Raw genomic sequence first — 16,442 nt, 5'->3', positions numbered from 1 at the left:
TACCTTCGATTTATCGAACTTGAGACTTAAACTGGCCGTTACTAAATCTTCCGGCTTCTTCGACATCGGTTGGTGTCTCTTCGTGAACCAATTCGACGGTGCCATAAAGGTCGAAATAGCGGCTTTCGAGGATCCGCTAAGCTTACTTTTAGCTCCGTGCAATGTCGACACGTCGAAGCTGTTGGAACGGAAGCTCTTCGATCGACTTCCTTTCTGTTCGGTCGTTTTTCCGGGCCAGTTTGAAGAAATTCCCTTCAGATCTCCGGTTACCGTTATCCACTTCATATATAGAGTTTGAAATCTTTCTCAAAATTTTGAAAGGTCCTTTCCTAATTTCTTCCAGCTTATTTCTATTCATTCTGTTTCCGTTGTGGGTGAAGACCGTATCACCAATTTTAAACTCGTGTTCTCGTCTTTTTTTGTCATATTTTTGTTTGTTGATTTCGAAATTTCTTGCTGAGATTTTAAATGCTTCTTCTCTGTCTCTTTTTAAGTTTATCTTCTTCTCTGTTATTCCCTTAGAGATGATTTCGATCATTTTCCCATACAGTAAGTGATTTGGGGCAAATCCCGTTACACTGTGTCTGGTGTGATTGTATTCTTCTACGCTTTTTTCTGCGATCTTTGTCCAGTTTCTTTTTTTTTTCGAATTGATCTTGCATCTGATTCTGTTTACTAATGTTTGATTTACCCTCTCGTTTAGTCCATTGGAGGATGGACAGTCTGTCGAGGTGAAAATTAATTTAATGTTTTTCTCTCTCGCGTACTCTTGAATTTCCTTGGATGTCATCGCTGGGTATCGGTCTGCAAGGATAATTTTTATGGAGTCAGTTTCTCCTGTCGAGTTTATAAGTTTTATGATATCTTCCGCGCGTTGTGTTTTCGATGTGGACATAAAAACAGCCCTTGAAAAGTGATTTATGAGTATATGCATATACTTCTTTGGTGAGTTGTTGTTGGAAAAACCTCGGACCGTATCGAATGACATTATTTCAAACGGTTTCCTCGCTGGTCCTAGTCTCCACATAAGCCCGATCGGTCTTCTCGTTCTGCTTTTATTCCTAATGCAGGTTTCGCATTGTTTGCAGAATTTGTCGACAATTCGGTCCATATTTTTGAAATAATAAAAGGGTCGGATTTTTTTCAATATGTGATTCCTTCCAACATGGCCAAAGAAATCATGCACCGTCTTTATGATATGCTCGCCTAAACTAAACTCTTGTGAGACGAATATACGTTGGCGTCCTTTAATATTTTTAAAAAAAATCTCTGATTTTTTTATAAGGTCTTTCGTATTTTTAATATCTTCTCTGTTTTCTTTCTGATCTCGGATTATGTCTTGTTTTTTTATAATATTCGCTACTTTCAAAACCTCTTCTTCGTTCTCAAAACTTTCTAAGACGGGGTTCCTGGATAGTGCGACTGCCTCTATGTTGTGTTTTCCTGGTGAGTAGATGATTTTGAAGTCGTACTGCGATAAGTAGTGCATCAGGTCTCCTAAAGTTTCATCGGTTCTTGCTTTGATTCTCATTGATTCCAACGGTTTATGGTCTGAAAGGACAGTGAAGTATCTACCGATTAACCAATGCTGCCAGTACTGAATCGCCTCTTTGACCAGAACGCCGAATTAATGTCAAACGTTGAGAAGAAATGGCAATTTCCCGCTTTGACTATGATATCTTCAATTCTTGGGAATGGTTGTGGTTCCGGAACTACAATTTTGTTTATCTCTCTGAAATCAATACATAGTCTATCTCTACGATTCGACTCTTTTTTAAAGGCTAGTGTCACTGGTGCTGCAAATGGTGAACTTGATTCCTCTATGAGATCGTGTTCTAGTAGTTTCGTAATCTGGAATTCTATTTCTCTCTGATCTGGAATGCTACATCTGTATGGTTTCTTTGATATGTATTTATTTTCGATTAGCTTAATAGAAGCTTCTTGTGATTTCCTGGTTCCCACATTGTGTTTAGCAAATACATCTCTCTATAAGTTGGCTTACCTCTATTTTTTGTAGGTTATTTAGGTGTTCTAGGTTGTCCATAGGCTTACCCGTCTCCTTGTGTTCGGTAACGTTTACCTTTCTTCTCTGGTTATTTCTTCTTTCTTCTTTTCTATTAAATATTACTTCCTCTTTGTCGTCTACTTTTTGGCTAACCCTCAAATTCTCGTCTTGTCTTAGTTTGAATTCCCTTATGGCGTCCAGCCCTAAGATGAGATCATATGTGAAGTTATTATTGCGTACTATATACACATCTATCTCTTTCTCTATCTTGTTTATCCTCATTTTTAGTCTTGCCCGGCTACTCGTGAAGTCTTCCCCATTGATGGTTTTGAACATGCTCTTGTCTTCTTTTATCTGATCAATGATCCTTTGATCGATAAAACTTGCATTCGCTCCCGTAAACACCTTTAATCTCTTTTTGATCGTTGACTTTAACTCGCAGTTTTATCAATGGTTCGTACTTCTCCGGGCATTTTAGTGTTTTTCTTCCTTCCCATCCGATGTTCCTGCTATTTCATTTTCTGATGTGAGCGCCTCCAGTGAATTTATTTGTTTGGGTTTCTTCTGGGGGTTTCTGTCTCTATTTCTACATAATTCCACTGGGTGGAATCGGCCCGGGAAGTTCAGTGCTTCACAGATTGTGCACGGTTTTTTTTTTGAATGGTGGATTTACCTTTCTAACCATGTCTATCTTTCTTTCTTGTGTTTCTTTCCTTTTTCTCCAGTCTTCATATTGTCCCAAAATTCCTATTAGGTCATTTGTTGTCTGTATATTATCGCTTTCGATTTTGTCTTGGACTTCGATAGGTAATCCAATGACAATCAGGTGTATCCTCACCTCTTCATCCATTTCCCTTTTTACTTCCAATATTAGTCGTTCTTTCTCTATTGCATATTCTACGAACGAACCTGAAAGGTATTTAAAGTTGTAAGCATATCGTATTGCAGGCCAACCTTTATTCTTAAAGGCGTTGAGAAATGCTTCTTTCCAATCTTCCCAGTTGTGTCCTCCAGCTTTCAGTAGATTTGTTTGGTACCACCTTTTTGCTGTTTTTCCTAGGTACTTTCTCAAACCTTTGACTTTTCCTCATCGCTTTTTATTTTGTATTTTTTGCATTCCTCTTCATACTCTGATATTCAGTTTGTGGCTTTCTGAGTTCCTTCTAATCGTTCTATATTGTTGTTTGTTTCAACTATTTCCCTCTTATCTCGTCTTTAAAGGGTCTCTAGAAGTTTTTCCATTTCCACGTTGAGTTCCTCGATTTCCGTCTTTGTTTTTCTTGTGGGTGTTCTTTATGCTTCCTCTAAGACAATGTCTCGGAAAACGAAGTTTGAATCCGTATCGGTATCAGTGCTGCTGTCTCATCGTCTATTGTGAATTTAATATTTCCATATTGGCCTACCTTGGTTGGGATCGATGCTGAAGTCTGAAAATCGAGTTTTTTTTATTATGAAATGATTTGATAAAATACAAAAATGAACAACAATTAATATGCGTCTATAACAATCAATAACGATGATTATCTAAACGGGAAATTATAAGTCTTTGGTGCAATGTTTACCTGAAAATCGAGAATCGATTCCCCGCATACTTTGTTTTTTAATAATTTGTTATATATTATTATTTTTTTACAGTTGACGTTTGAAAACGATGAACGTTTTTGATATTAATTAATGAAGCTTCGCATTATGCAGCTGTATCGATTATATTAAATATATATGTTTTGAATAAATAGAATTAAAAAGTGAGAAGAAATTAAGAAATAAGAAATTAATCAAACTTACGAAAAAAGATCAATGTCTCTGTTAAATTATATACGTTGTTTATATTAAATAATATTACACCTGTATTGTTGATAGAATTTGTTTACTACACACACATATATATATATATGTAGTATCGTGGGCAAAAGGCCTAAGATATCTGCCGAATCGTAAACAATGTCGCGAGAGCCGCGGCATCGTCGGGTACATCAATGTGTCGTCGATCCTTTTTAAGTGGATAGTTTCGTGGAAAGAGCGCGCGTGACCCTGGCCACGGGCGTTTCGGGACGTGTCTCGAACGGCGGGAAAAGACAAAGAGACGTTAAAGTGAGTATTAGTTGAGAAGCCGGAGAGAACGGATGCAAAAGGTGTGCAGAGTGTGAATTGAGAAGCGAGAGCGAGCGAGTGTAGAAGCCGAAGAGTGTGAATCGGGAAGTCGAAAGCCGCGTCTGAAAATAAGACGTACGACAGCATTGTAATTATTTCGTTGCTTCGAATATTATTAATTAAATCAAAACATCATTACTTGTCCTTTCCTCTAAGACCCATTAAGATACTACATAATTTTGGGGGCTCAGCCGGGATCTAGAGCGCTAAGTGGCAAGTGAAAGTGATATTTCGGAACGATGAGTAACTACATTGCAGGAGAAGCATATTTGACTGACGAGCAGGTGGCTCAGATGCGAATACCTGAGTTAAAAGACGAGCTGAGAAAACGACGGCTGAGATTAACGGGTAGAATGCGCGAGCTGGTAGCGCGATTGCTGGCTGCGGTACGTTTAGATCGGTAACATGGTGCACGAGAAGAAGACGATGATGACGACGATGTTTTAGAAGACGACGACGACGACGAGATGGGCGTGATTGGGGACCGTTTAGACGGCAACGGTCCAGGGAATCACGATCTCAGTAGTCAAGACGGCGGAGTTCGGGTGACTCCAGTGGTAAGACGACGAGGGCAAGACGAGCCTAAGTGCACGGTGTTAACGTTTGAAGACGTAAAAGACTCGTTAGGAAAATTCAGCGGAGATGACCTACCGAATGTGAGCCAATGGATAAGGGATTTCGAGGAAATGGCGGAAGTGTGTGGCTGGTCGGACATCCACATGGTGGTTTTCGCCAGGAAGCTTCTCACAGGCTCTGCTCAAGCTTTCGCACGCCAAGAACGATGCACGAAGTCCTGGGCGAAGTTTAAAAAGGCGTTGGTAGATGAATTCCCAGACATAGTGAGTGACCGGGAGGTACATCAAGAATTAGCACATAGAACGAAAAGAACAGACGAGAGTCTGCTTCAGTATATGTATAATATGCGTGAGATTGCGGGACAAGGAAGAGTCGATACACAGTCGGTAATCGACTATATTATCCAGGGTATTCCCGATGAGGTCGCGAATAAAGCCATACTATACGGGGCCAGGAATATGCAGCAGCTGAAGGAACGCTTCAAGCGGTATGAAGCGATGAAAAGTGAGATGAGGACGAAAACAAAATTTGGGGAATGCAAGGACGATGAAGCGGAACGATCAGCAATACGGAAGCAGTCGAGGCAAACGAGCAGTGATCCCAAAAGGTGCTTCAATTGCGGCGGTGACGATCACTTAAGTGTTACGTGTCCAAAGAAAGAGAAAGGTGTGAAGTGCTTTAGCTGCAACGAATTTGGACATGTTGCGGCGAAGTGTACTACACGACCAAAGGAGACTTACGTCATCTCGAGGCCCGAGAAGAAGGAGTACGTGAAAGAAGTGTCGATAGATGACTGTAAGATTACATCGTTAGTAGATACGGGTAGTGATCTCACGTTCATACGATCAGACGCGTATGCGAGGTTAGGATCACCACCGCTAGGAAATTGTAAACTTAAGTTTGATGGTTTGGGTTCCGCTGACAATGAGACCTCGGGTGAATTTACGAAGGTAATGACGGCCGACGGGCAGGCTGACGGTCACGAAGACGCGTCGGATATATTGAGGGTCAACGTGATAGAACAGTTTGACGAGATAGATGTAGCGCACATAGAGGAACCTCACTACCGTGAAGCGATTCGCGATATCTTTAGGGGGTATAAGCCAGAGAAGACGCGGGATGTCGGGATAACCGCGAAAATCGTGTTGAAAAGCGACAAACCCGTAGTACAAAGACCGCGAAGACTGGCGCCGTCTGAGAAAAGAGAAATAGACGACTTGGTGAAGTTGCGAAAAAACGAAGGCGATTTTAAGTGTCAGGTATGTCATAGGCCGGGCAAAAATATGGAGTACGCGGATACCCCGAGTAGAAATTCACTGTCGGGTGCTGTGTATGTGGCTGAGTGTGAGGACGGGCTGATTGCACGGTTGAGAAGCGCACAGAAGAAAGGCATTGAAGTCCGTAAGATTTTAGATGCCGCAACGTGTAGTCAGGCCGATAGATATGTAACCAGAAGATTAATCGACGAAGAGTGGGGCGTGAATTTCGAAAAACAGCGTCGTGAGTTACGTGAGGACGCGAAAAGGAAGATCGCTGCGACGCAAGAAGAAAACAAAAGGAATTTCGACAAAAGACGGAAGAGTGCGAAGCAGTACCTAAGGGGAGATCTGGTAGCCATTAAGAGAACTCAATTTAGCCCAGGTTTAAAATTCGGGGGCAAATTTTTAGGTCCGTACCGGGTATTGCGAACAATGTGGAATGACCGATACATGGTGGAGAAAGTAGGGGAGCATGAGGGGCCTACGCACACGTCGGCGACCGCCGACTTCATGAAGCCTTGGGTCCTCAACGCCGAAGACGACGCATCCGACGATAGCGAAATTGAAGACCACATCTGAGGGCAGATGTTATTGCAGGATGGCCGAATGTAGTATCGTGGGCAAAAGGCCTAAGATATCTGCCGAATCGTAAATAATGTCGCGAGAGCCGCGGCATCGTCGAGTACATCAATGTGTCGTCGATCCTTTTTAAGTGGATAGTTTCGTGGAAAGGGCCCGCGTGACCCTGGCCATGGGCGTTTCGGGACACGTGTCTCGAACGGCGGGAAAAGACAAAGAGACGTTAAAGTGAGTATTAGTTGAGAAGCCGGAGAGAACGGATGCAAAAGGTGTGCAGAGTGTGAATTGAGAAGCGAGAGCGAGCGAGTGTAGAAGCCGAAGAGTGTGAATCGGGAAGTCGAAAGCCGCGTCTGAAAATAAGACGTACGACAGCATTGTAATTATTTCGTTGCTTCGAATATTATTAATTAAATCAAAACATCATTACTTGTCCTTTCCTCTAAGACCCATTAAGATACTACATATATATATATATATATATATATATATATATATAAATTATATATAATAACAATTGTACAGTGTATAAGTATAGCAAATGAAGATACAGTGTAGCCTGAAAAGTAGTATTAGACAGTAACTAGTCAGACGCGAGTGTTTCAATGATCGTTCGATGTTTCTTATTACTAAGGTGGATAGTTTCATAAATTTTTCCAAAGTAAATTAATATTTCTTTGTTATTTAGTAAAAAAATGGATCAGTGTTCCATCAATGATTAAGGAAAAGAATTAAATATTAATAAATTATGATATAAAAAGGAAGCTAAAAAGCTAAAAAGGAATAAATTATGGGAAAGGAAATAAATTATGATATATATTAAATTAATTAAGAGTTAATTATTGTACTTTAATTACGATATGTAAAATAACGAATTAAAATTCACAATTTGTCCAATTTGGACATTTGGTAGAATTTTTTAACGGTTAAATTAGCATGTTGGTGGCTACCCCCAGCGGGGTACCATCCTCGTGTTTGTTAGGTTATGTCCTTTATAAGGTCTGCTGGGTGCTTCCTTTTTAGCTTTTTAGCTTCCTTTTTATATCATAATTTATTAATATTTAATTCTTTTCCTTAATCATTGATGGAACACTGATCCATTTTTTTACTAAATAACAAAGAAATATTAATTTACTTTGGAAAAATTTATGAAACTATCCACCTTAGTAATAAGAAACATCGAACGATCATTGAAACACTCGCGTCTGACTAGTTACTGTCTAATACTACTTTTCAGGCTACACTGTATCTTCATTTGCTATACTTATACACTGTACAATTGTTATTATATATAATTTATATATATATATATATATGTAGTATCTTAATGGGTCTTAGAGGAAAGGACAAGTAATGATGTTTTGATTTAATTAATAATATTCGAAGCAACGAAATAATTACAATGCTGTCGTACGTCTTATTTTCAGACGCGGCTTTCGACTTCCCGATTCACACTCTTCGGCTTCTACACTCGCTCGCTCTCGCTTCTCAATTCACACTCTGCACACCTTTTGCATCCGTTCTCTCCGGCTTCTCAACTAATACTCACTTTAACGTCTCTTTGTCTTTTCCCGCCGTTCGAGACACGTGTCCCGAAACGCCCATGGCCAGGGTCACGCGGGCCCTTTCCACGAAACTATCCACTTAAAAAGGATCGACGACACATTGATGTACTCGACGATGCCGCGGCTCTCGCGACATTATTTACGATTCGGCAGATATCTTAGGCCTTTTGCCCACGATACTACATTCGGCCATCCTGCAATAACATCTGCCCTCAGATGTGGTCTTCAATTTCGCTATCGTCGGATGCGTCGTCTTCGGCGTTGAGGACCCAAGGCTTCATGAAGTCGGCGGTCGCCGACGTGTGCGTAGGCCCCTCATGCTCCCCTACTTTCTCCACCATGTATCGGTCATTCCACATTGTTCGCAATACCCGGTACGGACCTAAAAATTTGCCCCCGAATTTTAAACCTGGGCCAAATTGAGTTCTCTTAATGGCTACCAGATCTCCCCTTAGGTACTGCTTCGCACTCTTCCGTCTTTTGTCGAAATTCCTTTTGTTTTCTTCTTGCGTCGCAGCGATCTTCCTTTTCGCGTCCTCACGTAACTCACGACGCTGTTTTTCGAAATTCACGCCCCACTCTTCGTCGATTAATCTTCTGGTTACATATCTATCGGCCTGACTACACGTTGCGGCATCTAAAATCTTACGGACTTCAATGCCCTTCTTCTGTGCGCTTCTCAACCGTGCAATCAGCCCGTCCTCACACTCAGCCACATACACAGCACCCGGCAGTGAATTTCTACTCGGGGTATCCGCGTACTCCATATTTTTGCCCGGCCTATGACATACCTGACACTTAAAATCGCCTTCGTTTTTTCGCAACTTCACCAAGTCGTCTATTTCTCTTTTCTCAGACGGCGCCAGTCTTCGCGGTCTTTGTACTACGGGTTTGTCGCTTTTCAACACGATTTTCGCGGTTATCCCGACATCCCGCGTCTTCTCTGGCTTATACCCCCTAAAGATATCGCGAATCGCTTCACGGTAGTGAGGTTCCTCTATGTGCGCTACATCTATCGCGTCAAACTGTTCTATCACGTTGACCCTCAATATATCCGACGCGTCTTCGTGACCGTCAGCCTGCCCGTCGGCCGTCATTACCTTCGTAAATTCACCCGAGGTCTCATTGTCAGCGGAACCCAAACCATCAAACTTAAGTTTACAATTTCCTAGCGGTGGTGATCCTAACCTCGCATACTCGTCTGATCGTATGAACGTGAGATCACTACCCGTATCTACTAACGATGTAATCTTACAGTCATCTATCGACACTTCTTTCACGTACTCCTTCTTCTCGGGCCTCGAGATGACGTAAGTCTCCTTTGGTCGTGTAGTACACTTCGCCGCAACATGTCCAAATTCGTTGCAGCTAAAGCACTTCACACCTTTCTCTTTCTTTGGACACGTAACACTTAAGTGATCGTCACCGCCGCAATTGAAGCACCATTTGGGATCACTGCTCGTTTGCCTCGATTGCTTCCGTATTGCTGATCGTTCCGCTTCATCGTCCTTGCATTCCCCAAATTTTGTTTTCGTCCTCATCTCACTTTTCATCGCTTCATACCGCTTGAAGCGTTCCTTCAGCTGCTGCATATTCCTGGCCCCGTATAGTATGGCTTTATTCGCGACCTCATCGGGAATACCCTGGATAATATAGTTGATTACCGACTGTGTATCGACTCTTCCTTGTCCCGCAATCTCACGCATATTATACATATACTGAAGCAGACTCTCGTCTGTTCTTTTCGTTCTATGTGCTAATTCTTGATGTACCTCCCGGTCACTCACTATGTCTGGGAATTCATCTACCAACGCCTTTTTAAACTTCGCCCAGGACTTCGTGCATCGTTCTTGGCGTGCGAAAGCTTGAGCAGAGCCTGTGAGAAGCTTCCTGGCGAAAACCACCATGTGGATGTCCGACCAGCCACACACTTCCGCCATTTCCTCGAAATCCCTTATCCATTGGCTCACATTCGGTAGGTCATCTCCGCTGAATTTTCCTAACGAGTCTTTTACGTCTTCAAACGTTAACACCGTGCACTTAGGCTCGTCTTGCCCTCGTCGTCTTACCACTGGAGTCACCCGAACTCCGCCGTCTTGACTACTGAGATCGTGATTCCCTGGACCGTTGCCGTCTAAACGGTCCCCAATCACGCCCATCTCATCGTCGTCGTCGTCTTCTAAAACATCGTCGTCATCGTCGTCTTCTTCTCGTGCACCATGTTACCGATCTAAACGTACCGCAGCCAGCAATCGCGCTACCAGCTCGCGCTTTCTACCCGTTAATCTCAGCCGTCGTTTTCTCAGCTCGTCTTTTAACTCAGGTATTCGCATCTGAGCCACCTGCTCGTCAGTCAAATATGCTTCTCCTGCAATGTAGTTACTCATCGTTCCGAAATATCACTTTCACTTGTCACTTAGCGCTCTAGATCCCGGCTGAGCCCCCAAAATTATGTAATATCTTAATGGGTCTTAGAGGAAAGGACAAGTAATGATGTTTTGATTTAATTAATAATATTCGAAGCAACGAAATAATTACAATGCTGTCGTACGTCTTATTTTCAGACGCGGCTTTCGACTTCCCGATTCACACTCTTCGGCTTCTACACTCGCTCGCTCTCGCTTCTCAATTCACACTCTGCACACATTTTGCATCCGTTCTCTCCGGCTTCTCAACTAATACTCACTTTAACGTCTCTTTGTCTTTTCCCGCCGTTCGAGACACGTGTCCCGAAACGCCCGTGGCCAGGGTCACGCGGGCCCTTTCCACGAAACTATCCACTTAAAAAGGATCGACGACACATTGATGTACCCGACGATGCCGCGGCTCTCGCGACATTGTTTACTATTCTGCAGATATCTTAGGCCTTTTGCCCACGATACTACATATATATATATATGTGTGTGTAGTAAACAAATTCTATCAACAATACAGGAGTAATATTATTTAATATAAACAACGTATATAATTTAACAGAGACATTGATCTTTTTTCGTAAGTTTGATTAATTTCTTATTTCTTAATTTCTTCTCACTTTTTAATTCTATTTATTCAAAACATATATATTTGTCGGAGATGGAAAAACACCGGAACCTCTCCTTGGATTCTTGGAATACCGTAATGTCGTAATTTAGATTAAACAAATGTTGCTCCGATTGTTCGAGGTTTATGATAGTGAGCTTGGGCTCGAGGCGACAACCAGTCGCCGAACGTAGCCGCGGTCAAGGGATGAACGTTTTATCTAACAAAGGCACAGAGTAACTCTATACCTCTCCTTTAAAGAAATAGCCGTAGCGACACGTGGCAGTAAATATTTCAAAGGTTTCTGTTCCGTGGCTCGCCACACGCAGATCCTATCCTTCGGGTAAGATGATCTCCAGATGTCAATATACCTCCGCAGTATGTTTAGCTAACTTGAGGACCCGCAATAAATCTTAAGATTTAGTCAAGCAAAGTTCTTCATTTAGACAAACAGTCCTTGTTGCAACTACGGGACGATAGGAGAAGCCTATCTTCCACGAACGATGCCCCCGTCAACAACCTCCCCTCAAGGGCGGCCAGCATCTCTTTCAAAACGCCGATATGGAGATCGACCAATTAGCAACAGCGCTAATTTCCCTCACCTTTGGAACGAAAGCTTTCTTTGACGAATCCGAGGATCTCATGTCCTTAGACCCACCCATTATAGTTTTCCTCGACGGCATCGTCGAGACGGAGAGTTACTATCCGGTACGATCTCGACGACGATTCAAGTAACTCTCGGATACATAGTGATGGCCCCATGCATTAACATTGAGTACAACTTAGACGCTAAAGAAGAGTAGAGTTCGTCATCCCGTTGACCGTGGATTCGTTATTGAGCCTAAGATCATTGTCATTAGCTTCTCGAGTATCAAATTATCGCGATTACTTGTCCAATTCCAACATGGTCATGTTTGCACTAGTAAATATCTCCTCTATTGCATAGTGATCACGTCTAGTGTCAATAGGGATTCGTTTACGCCCTTAACCCTAACTCTAATCGTAACGCCAACCCGACATCAGAAGTGGGATCAGTGCCGATTATAACAGTGCTAGAACTTACGACCATCGTGCGCGAGTAACCCAGTCGCTAGTGCAGAATCGAGTGTGAAACCGGAATCGAGTGAAAATGGAAAAACTTCTAGAGACCCTTTAAAGACGAGATAAGAGGGAAATAGTTGAAACAAACAACAATATAGAACGATTAGAAGGAACTCAGAAAGCCACAAACTGGATATCAGAGTATGAAGAGGAATGCAAAAAATACAAAATAAAAAGCGATGAGGAAAAGTCAAAGGTTTGAGAAAGTACCTAGGAAAAACAGCAAAAAGGTGGTACCAAACAAATCTACTGAAAGCTGGAGGACACAACTGGGAAGATTGGAAAGAAGCATTTCTCAACGCCTTTAAGAATAAAGGTTGGCCTGCAATACGATATGCTTACAACTTTAAATACCTTTCAGGTTCGTTCGTAGAATATGCAATAGAGAAAGAACGACTAATATTGGAAGTAAAAAGGGAAATGGATGAAGAGGTGAGGATACACCTGATTGTCATTGGATTACCTATCGAAGTCCAAGACAAAATCGAAAGCGATAATATACAGACAACAAATGACCTAATAGGAATTTTGGGACAATATGAAGACTGGAGAAAAAGGAAAGAAACACAAGAAAGAAAGATAGACATGGTTAGAAAGGTAAATCCACCATTCAAAAAAAAAACCGTGCACAATCTGTGAAGCACTGAACTTCCCGGGCCGATTCCACCCAGTGGAATTATGTAGAAATAGAGACAGAAACCCCCAGAAGAAACCCAAACAAATAAATTCACTGGAGGCGCTCACATCAGAAAATGAAATAGCAGGAACATCGGATGGGAAGGAAGAAAAACACTAAAATGCCCGGAGAAGTACGAATCTTTTTCTTTAAATATATTATGCAAACGTTGAACAAAGTTATGTTTTGTTAAGCTAACAGGATACACTAAAAATACATTATCACATACATTATCCAGTTCGTTCGTGAGTGCCGAGGCGTGCAGACGTGTGTCCAGTGCCCGGCAATGTTCACAAAGCAGCACGTGAGCATCCAGTTGCTGCTGAGTGCCGAGACGTGCAGACGTGTGTCCAGTGCCCTGTGAAGTTCACAAAACTCCACGTGACGCCCATCTGTCGAAAGCGAATCCAACTAACCTAGCCAGGGGTTAACAGCCTCTCGACTAGTTCTTTCACACTGAATTAACTAGCTCGATGATGGCTCTATCATTCCCAACAGGCTCCCCGGAGCTAAATTATAACACCGCCATTTTTCCTCCCCCGTGGCAAGAGGGCAACACATCTATCCTGGTAAACGACCATCACACGAAAAAACGAAAGCTCGAACCAACCAAGACAAATGTAAACAAGAGTCAAACTAAACCATCAGCCAGCCAGGTGACCACCTACAATAGATTTTCAATACTGGAGTCCACGGAAGACTCCATGATTACAACCGAAAAGGTAAATAATCTCCATACTCAAAGAATTCCCCCTCCCCCACCGATATTCATTAACGACGTAATCGACATACAGTCAATGATTAAGACTATCGAAAAAGACATCAGCAAAGAGGACTACAAGTTAAAGATTAACAACAACCACGTGAAAATACTGCCGACCCACCCAAACGCCTATAGAAAGTTAACCAAGCTATTAAAAACGTTAAACGCTAAATTCCACACATACCAGCTCAAACAAGAAAGACCATTTCGAGTGGTGCTACGCAACATCCACCACTCAGTCGATCTAGACGAACTAAAGTGCGAACTGTTAAATCACGGCCACGAAGTAACTAACATCAGCAACATTAGGCATAGAATCACAAAAAACCCACTATCCTTATTTTTTATAGACTTAAAACAAAAAACAAACAACAAAGAAATCTACAACATCAATCGGCTGATGAACTCCATAGTTAAGTTCGAGCCACCTCTTGTAAAGAAAGAAATAATACAATGCAAAAGGTGCCAAAGGTACGGCCACACGCAGAAATACTGCAATCACAACTTCCGGTGCGTAAAATGTGCAGGTAATCACCGCACTGACCAATGCACTAAATCCCCGGAAACCCCCGCCAAGTGTATCCACTGTCAAGGAGAGCATCCTGCGAACTACAAAGGATGCTCAGCCTACAAAACACTACATAATATAAAGTATCCAAAACTGAGACCCAAGGACATAACCATACAAGAACCTAAACCCCAAAAACTCACCACACCAACAGTATCCTATGCGCAGGCAACGCAAGGAAACGTAAACAACTCGAAAACACACAGTGTACACACAGAAAATAGAATTCCCACCCCACAAAGCACAGACAACTTTACCAGACTCGAAAAACTTATCGAGAAGCAAACTGAGCAAATTAACAACTTGCTGTCACTACTCACACTCTTCATGGACAAATTCATACGCACAGAAGCAAAATAAAACCAATGCGAATAGCTCTGTGGAACGCCAACGGTCTAGCTCAGCACAAATTTGAACTAGAACTATTCTTAAAACAACAGCAAATCGATGTGATGCTCATATGCGAAACCCACTTCACCGACAAAAACTACCTCAAAATATACGTCTACAACTTCTACCACACCCAACACCCCAGCGGAAAGGCCCACGGCGGCACCGAAATCATAATCAAATCAAACATCAAGCACTACGAACTTCAACCATTCCAGAAAGACTACCTCCAAGCAACAAACGTAGCAATAGAAGACTGTCATGGTACAATCACCACTTCAGCTGTATACTGCCCTCCCAGACACTCCATCGCCAAAGAAGACTTTGACCACTTCCTGGACACCCTGGGCAACAGATACATAGCCGGAGGAGACTACAACGCTAAACACACCCAATGGGGTAGCAGACTGGTTACAGTAAGAGGCAAAAACCTCCTCAACAGCATAATAACCAACAACCTCAACTACCTTACCACATACGAACCCACACACTGGCCCACCGACACAAACAAAATACCCGATCTCCTTGATTTCTTCATAACTAAAAATATCTCGTCAAGACACGTCCAAATCAATTCCTCGGCTGATCTCTCCTCTGATCATTCCCTCGTGATAGTAACAGTCAGTTCAACTATCATCGAGAATACACCTAATGGCTCCATTCATAACCAACACACCAACTGGCAGCTCTTTAGAGAAGTCTTTACCCACACAACTTCAGCCTCATCCTCACTAAAAACCAATGATGAAATCGAAGCAGCCACGGAATACCTAAATGCGAGCATAATAAACGCTATCCGCGTCTCCACACCGGCAAATACGAGAACGGAATGTAGCATTAACTTGGTACATAAAATCCCACCCCACTTTGTCTCCAGCATATTGCTTGTACGGTTCTGCAACCATGTAACATTTGCCCCTAATGCGATACAAGTATGAGAGGAGCTTCGGTATGTTGCAGCCTAAGTATCGTGAATTACGAGCGCAATAAAAATGTTACACAAGGTACAATTGCTACAACAAGGAAAACAACGTTCCGATTTGTTTAATTCTTTTAATTCGAATCACGAAAAAAGCACATTGTTACGTCGCCTAAACATCTGCATGCCAGCCCTCGCGACCGGACAGCCAGCGGCCTGCGTAACGTCACTCCGACCCTCAATAAACCTAAGGACCCAATATATTCTTTCGCTGTCACTGTATTGTATCAACAGGCGTCTTCAGTCAACCCCTTTGTCCTGAAGAATTTCTTAAGCCAAAAAATATTTGTCGAAGCACATCTGGTTTTTAGAGAGGTCCTTGGGTTTATCAGGCGCGCTGAAAAAATACGGAGAAAGCAAACACGCACCCATCGGGAAGAATCGAATAGCTAGCTAATAAATCAGTCAGGTTTTTCCATGAACAAGGTCTCCTATCAACCACGATGGTAGGAGGCCTTCTACCCATCCCTTCAAGCATCAGCGTAGGGCATAACCAATCGACATCGCGGATCATTACCCTCACTTTTCTTAACGAAAAGTGTGAACAACGAATCCGCGTTCGTCATGCAAAAGGGCACACCCACACTGAACTTTCTTCCATCTCAACGCAAGAGCGACCAATTAGTCAAAATTCTAACGCCTAACGTCTAACTCTGAACAGAACGCCAATTCAAGTCGATCCGCGACATTGCCAAACATTCGCTTATTCTATTAAGTATCATATCGTGCTACGTCCACCAAGAGACTAAGTTCAATTGTAAGAGCCTTGCTCTATATTGTATACATCTACATTATCTGCGTGCGATAAAGTT

General features: G+C 42.4%; 1 protein-coding gene and 1 long non-coding RNA gene across 2 annotated transcripts in view; one reads left to right on the top strand and one right to left on the bottom strand.

Moving 5' to 3' along the window:
- The window catches only part of LOC126927220 (uncharacterized), a 119,887-nt gene that overhangs the window by 51,733 nt on the left and 51,712 nt on the right, over positions 1 to 16,442 (top strand). The gene's annotated exons all lie outside the window — the stretch shown is intronic.
- LOC126927256 (uncharacterized) overlaps positions 2,792 to 16,442 on the bottom strand; it is a 48,987-nt gene continuing 35,336 nt past the window's right edge. The window contains exon 2 of the long non-coding RNA XR_007715328.1: positions 2,792 to 3,567. This is a non-coding gene — a long non-coding RNA (uncharacterized LOC126927256). The remainder of the gene's footprint in view (positions 3,568 to 16,442) is intronic.

The sequence above is a fragment of the Bombus affinis genome, unplaced genomic scaffold (genome assembly GCF_024516045.1).
Source record: "Bombus affinis isolate iyBomAffi1 unplaced genomic scaffold, iyBomAffi1.2 ctg00000080.1, whole genome shotgun sequence".
Taxonomy (NCBI): domain Eukaryota; kingdom Metazoa; phylum Arthropoda; class Insecta; order Hymenoptera; family Apidae; genus Bombus; species Bombus affinis.
This window is presented reverse-complemented; position numbering and strand designations above follow the sequence as displayed.